General features: G+C 41.4%; 1 non-coding gene across 1 annotated transcript; it reads left to right on the plus strand.

The window, feature by feature from the left end:
* The first annotated feature begins 5482 nt into the window (after positions 1–5482).
* On the plus strand, positions 5483–5590 carry LOC130952918 (small nucleolar RNA R71). The gene has a single exon (XR_009075093.1). It is a non-coding gene; the product is annotated as a small nucleolar RNA R71 (small nucleolar RNA).
* The last annotated feature ends 269 nt before the right edge of the window (positions 5591–5859 follow it).

Genomic DNA, 5859 nt, shown 5'->3' on the forward strand with positions numbered 1-5859 from the left:
GAAGATTCTGATTAAGGAATCCAAGAGATATCCACTCAATCTAAGGTAGAACGGAGGTGGTTGTCAGGCACACGTTCATAGGTGAGAATGATGATGAGTGTCACGGATCATCACATTCATCAAGTTGAGGAATAAGTGATATCTTAGAACAAGAATAAGCCGAATTGAATAGAAGAACAATAGTAATTGCATTAATACTCGAGGTACAGCAGAGCTCCACACCTTAATCTATGGTGTGTAGAAACTCCACCGTTGAAAATACATAAGAACAAGGTCTAGGCATGGCCGAATGGCCAGCCTCCCAATGATCTAAGAACTAGACGTCCAAAGATGAAAATACAATAGCAAAAGGTCCTATTTGTAGAGAACTAGTAGCCTAGGGTTTACAGAAATGAGTAAATGACATAAAAATCCACTTCCAGGCCCACTTGGTGTGTGCTTGGGCTGAGCATTGAAGCTTTCATGTGTAGAGACTTTTCTTGGAGTTAAACGCCAGCTTTTGTGCCAGTTTGGTCGTTTAACTCCCATTCTTGTGCCAGTTCCGGCGTTTAACGCCGGGCAGTTTTGAGCTGATTTGGAACGCCGGTTTGGGCCATCAAATCTCGGGCAAAGTATGGACTATTGTATATTGCTAGAAAGCCCAGGATGTCTACTTTCTAACGCAGTTGAGAGCGCGCCAATTGGGCTTATTAGCTCTAGAAAATCCACTTCGAGTGCAGGGAGGTCAGAATCCAACAGCATCTGCAGTCCTTTTCAGCCTCTGAATCAGATTTTTGCTCAGGTCCCTCAATTTCAGCCAGAAAATACCTGAAATCACAGAAAAACACACAAACTCATAGTAAATTCCAAAAAAGTGAATTTTAACTAAAAACTAATAAAAATATAATAAAAACTAACTAAAACATACTAAAAATAATGCCAAAAAGCGTATAAATTATCCGCTCATCACAACACCAAACTTAAATTGTTGCTTGTCCCCAAGCAACTGAAAATCAAATAAGATAAAAAGAAGAGAATATGCAATGAATCCCAAAAACATCTATGAAGATCATTATTAATTAGATGAGCGGGGCTTTTAGCTTTTTGCTTCTGAACAGTTTTGGCATCTCACTCTATCCTTTGAAATTCAGAATGATTGGCTTCTATAGGAACTCAGAATCCAGATAGTGTTATTGATTCTCCTAGTTAAGTATGATGATTCTTGAACACAGCTACTTTATGAGTCTTGGCCGTGGCCCATAGCATTCTGTCTTCTAGTATTACCACCGGATACATACATGCCACAGACACATAATTTGGTGAACCTTTTCAGATTGTGACTCAGCTTTGCTAGAGTCCCCAATTAGAGGTGTCCAGGGTTCTTAAGCACACTCTTTTTGCCTTGGATCACAACTTTATTTTTTTCTTACTTTTCTTTTTCTTTTTTTTTTCTCTTTTTTTTTCGTTTTTTTTGTATTCACTGCTTTTTCATGCTTCAAGAATCATTTTTATGATTTTTCAGATCCTTAGTAACATGTCTCCTTTTTTTCATCATTCTTTCAAGAGCCAACATTCATGAACAACAAATTCAAAAGACATATGCACTGTTCAAGCATACATTCAGAAACCAATAGTATTGCCACCACATCAAAATAATTAATCTGTTATAAAATTCAAAATTCATGCAATTCTTCTCTTTTTCAATTAAGAACATTTTTTATTTAAGAAAGGTGATGGATTCATAGGACATTCATAACTTTAAGGCATAGACACTAAGACACTAATGATCATAAGACACAATCATAGATAAACAAAAGCATAAAAATTCGAAAAACATGAAAATAAAGAACAAGGAAATTAAAGAACGGGTCCACCTTAGTGATGGCAGCTTGTTCTTCCTCTTGAAGATCTTATGGAGTGTTTGAGCTCCTCAATGTCTCTTCCTTGCCTTTGTTGCTCCTCTCTCATGATTCTTTGATCTTCTCTAATTTCATGGAGGAGGATGAAATGTTCTTGGTGCTCCACCCTTAGTTGTCCCATGTTGGAACTCAATTCTCCTAGGGAGGTGTTGATTTGCTCCCAATATTTTTGTGGAGGAAAGTGCATCCCTTGAGGCATCTCAGGGATTTCATGATGAGTGGGATCTCTTGTTTGCTCCATCCTTTTCTTAGTGATGGGCTTGTCCTCATCAATGAGGATGTCTCCATCTATGTCAATTCCAACTGAATAACAGAGGTGACAAATGAGATGAGGAAAGGCTAACCTTGCCAAGGTAGAGGACTTGTCTGCCACCTTATAAAGTTCTTGGGCTATAACCTCATGAACTTCTACTTCTTCTCCAATCATGATGCTATGAATCATGATGGCCCGGTCTATAGTAACTTCGGACCGGTTGCTAGTGGGAATGATTGAGCGTTGGATAAACTCCAACCATCCCCTAGCCACGGGCTTGAGGTCATGCCTTCTTAGTTGAATCGGCTTCCCTCTTGAATCTCTCTTCCATTGAGCGCCCTCTTCACAAATGTCTATGAGGACTTGGTCCAACCTTTGATCAAAGTTGACCCTTCTAGTGTAAGGGTGTTCATCTCCTTGCATCATGGGCAAGTTGAATGCCAACCTTACATTTTCCGGACTAAAATCTAAGTATTTCCCCCGAACCATTGTAAGCCAATTCTTTGGGTCTGGGTTCACACTTTGGCATAGAACTCTTGAACTATTAAGATTCCGACTTGTTGAATGGGGTTGGTAAGAACTTCCCAACCTCTTCTTTGAATCTCATGTCGGATCTCTGGATATTCACTCTTTTTGAGTTTGAAAGGGACCTTGGGGATCACCTTCTTCAAGGCCACAACTTCATAGAAGTGGTCTTGATGCACCCTTGAGATGAATCTCTCCATCTCCCATGACTCGGAGGTGGAAGCTTTTGCCTTCCCTTTCCTCTTTCTAGAGGTTTCTCCGGCCTTAGGTGCCATAAATGGTTATAAAAAAACAAAAAGAAATGCTTTTACCACACCAAACTTAGAAGGTTTGCTCGTCCTCGAGCAAAAGAAGAAAGAGGAGAGTAGAAAAAGAAGAAATATAGGAGATGGAGGAGGCTTTGTGGTTCAGCCAAGGGGGAGAAGTAGTGTTTAGGTTGTGTGAAAATGAAGGAGTGAAGATGGGTTTATATAGGGGTGGAGAGAGGGGTAGGGTTCGGCCATTATGGGTGGGTTTGGGAGGGAAAGTGGTTTGAATTTGAATGGTGAGGTAGGTAGGGTTTTAGGAAAAATGGATGTGAGTGGTGAAGAGAATGGTAGGATTTGATAGGTGAGGGGTTTTTGGAAAAGAGGTGTTGAGGTGATTGGTGAATGGGTGAAGAAGAGAGAGAGTGGTGGGGTGGTTGGGGATCCTGTGGGGTCCACAGATCCTGAGGTGTCAAGAAAAATTCATCCCTGCACCAAGTGGCGAGCAAAAATGCTCTTTATGCCAATTCTGGCGTCAAACGCTGGGCTGGTGCCCATTTCTGGCGTTTAACGCCAGCTTCTTGCCCTTTCCTGGCGTTTAACGCCAGTCTGGTGCCCCTTTCTGGCGTTAAACGCCCATTTGCTGCCCTTACTGGCGTTTAAACGCCGCAAGGTTTTCCTCCAGGGTGTGCTATTTTTCTTTCTGTTTTTCATTCTGTTTTTGCTTTTTCAATTGATTTTGTGACTTCCCATGATCATCAACCTATAGAAAACATAAAATAACAAAGGAAAATAGATAAATATAACATTGGGTTGCCTCCCAACAAGTGCTTCTTTAATGTCAGTAGCTTGACAGTGGGCTCTCATGGAGCCTTACAGATACTCAGAGTAATGTTAGAACCTCTAACACCAAACTTAGAGTTTGAATGTGGGGGTTCAACAGCAAACTTAGAAGTTGGTTGTGGTCTCCTAACACCAAACTTAGAGTTTGACTGTGGGGGCTCTGTTTGACTCTGTTTTGAGAGAAGCTCTTCATGCTTCCTCTCCATGGTTACAGAGGGATATCCTTGAGCCTTAGACACAAAGGATTCTTCATTCACTTGAATGATCAATTCTCCTCTGTCAACATCAATCACAGCCTTTGCTGTGGCTAGGAAGGGTCTGCCAAGGATGATGGATTCATCCATGCACTTCCCAGTCTCTAGGACTATGAAATCAGCAGGGATGTAATGGTCTTCAACCTTTACCAGAACATCCTCTACAAGTCCATAAGCTTGTTTTCTTGAATTGTCTGCCATCTCTAGTGAGATTCTTGCAGCTTGTACCTCAAAGATCCCTAGCTTCTCCATTACAGAGAGAGGCATGAGGTTTATACTTGACCCTAAGTCACACAGAGCCTTCTTAAAGGTCATGGTGCCTATGGTACAAGGTATTGAGAACTTCCCAGGGTCCTGTCTCTTTTGAGGTAATTTCTGCCCAGTCAAGTCATCCAGTTCTTTGGTGAGCAAAGGGGGTTCATCCTCCCAAGTCTCATTACCAAATAACTTGTCATTTAGCTTCATGATTACTCCAAGGTATTTAGCAACTTGCTCTTCAGTGACATCTTCGTCCTCTTCAGAGGAAGAATACTCATCAGAGCTCATGAAAGGCAGAAGTAAATCCAATGGAATCTCTATGGTCTCATTATGAGCCTCAGATTCCCATGGTTCCTCGTTAGGGAACTCATTGGAGGCCAGTGGACGTCCATTGAGGTCCTCCTCAGTGGCGATCACTGCCTCTTCCTCCTCTCCAAGTTTGGCCAAGTTGATGACCTTGCACTCTCCTTTTGGATTCTCTTCTGTATTGCTTGGAAGAGTACTAGGAGGGAGTTTAGTAACTTTCTTACTCAGCTGACCCACTTGTGCCTCCAAGTTTCTAATGGAGGACCTTGTTTCAGTCATGAAACTTTGAGTGGTTTTAATTAGATCAGAGACCATGGTTGCTAAGTCAGAGTGGCTCTGCTTAGAATTCTCTGTCTGTTGCTGAGAAGATGGTGGAAAAGGCTTGCCATTGCTAAACCTGTTTCTTCCACCATTATTGTTGTTGAAACCTTGTTGAGGTCTCTGTTGATCCTTCCATGAGAGATTTGGATGATTTCTCCATGAAGAATTATAGGTGTTTCCATAGGGTTCTCCCATGTAATTCACCTCTTCTATTGAAGGGTTCTCAGGATCATAAGCTTCTTCTTCAGATGAAGCGTCCTTAGTACTGCCTGGTGCAGCTTGCGTTCCAGACAGACTTTGAGAAATCAAATTAACTTACTGAGCCAATATTTTGTTCTGAGCCAATATGGCATTCAGAGTATCAATCTCAAGAATTCCTTTCTTCTGATTCGTCCCATTATTCACAGGATTCCTTTCAGAAGTGTACATGAATTGGTTATTTGCATCCATTTCAATTAGTTCTTGAGCTTCTGCAGGCGTCTTCTTCAGATGAAGAGATCCTCCAGCAGAGCTGTCCAATGACATCTTGGACAGTTCAGACAGACCATCATAGAAGATACCTATGATGCCCCATTCAGAAAGCATGTCAGAGGGACACTTTCTGATCAATTGTTTGTATCTTTCCCAAGCTTCATAGAGGGATTCACCTTCCTTCTGTCTAAAGGTTTGGACTTCCACTCTAAGCTTACTCAATTTTTGAGGTGGAAAGAACTTTACCAAGAAGGCATTGACTAGCTTTTTCCAAGAGTTCAGGCTTTCTTTAGGTTGTGAGTCCAACCATATCCTAGCTCTGTCTCTTACAGCAAAAGGGAATAGCATAAGTCTGTAGACCTCAGGGTCAACCCCATTAGTCTTGACAGTGTCACAGATTTGCAAGAATTCAGCTAAAAACTGATGAGGATCTTCCAATGGAAGTCCATGGAACTTGCAATTCTGTTGCATTAGAGAAACTAATT

The sequence above is a fragment of the Arachis stenosperma genome, chromosome 9 (genome assembly GCF_014773155.1).
Source record: "Arachis stenosperma cultivar V10309 chromosome 9, arast.V10309.gnm1.PFL2, whole genome shotgun sequence".
NCBI lineage: Eukaryota > Viridiplantae > Streptophyta > Magnoliopsida > Fabales > Fabaceae > Arachis > Arachis stenosperma.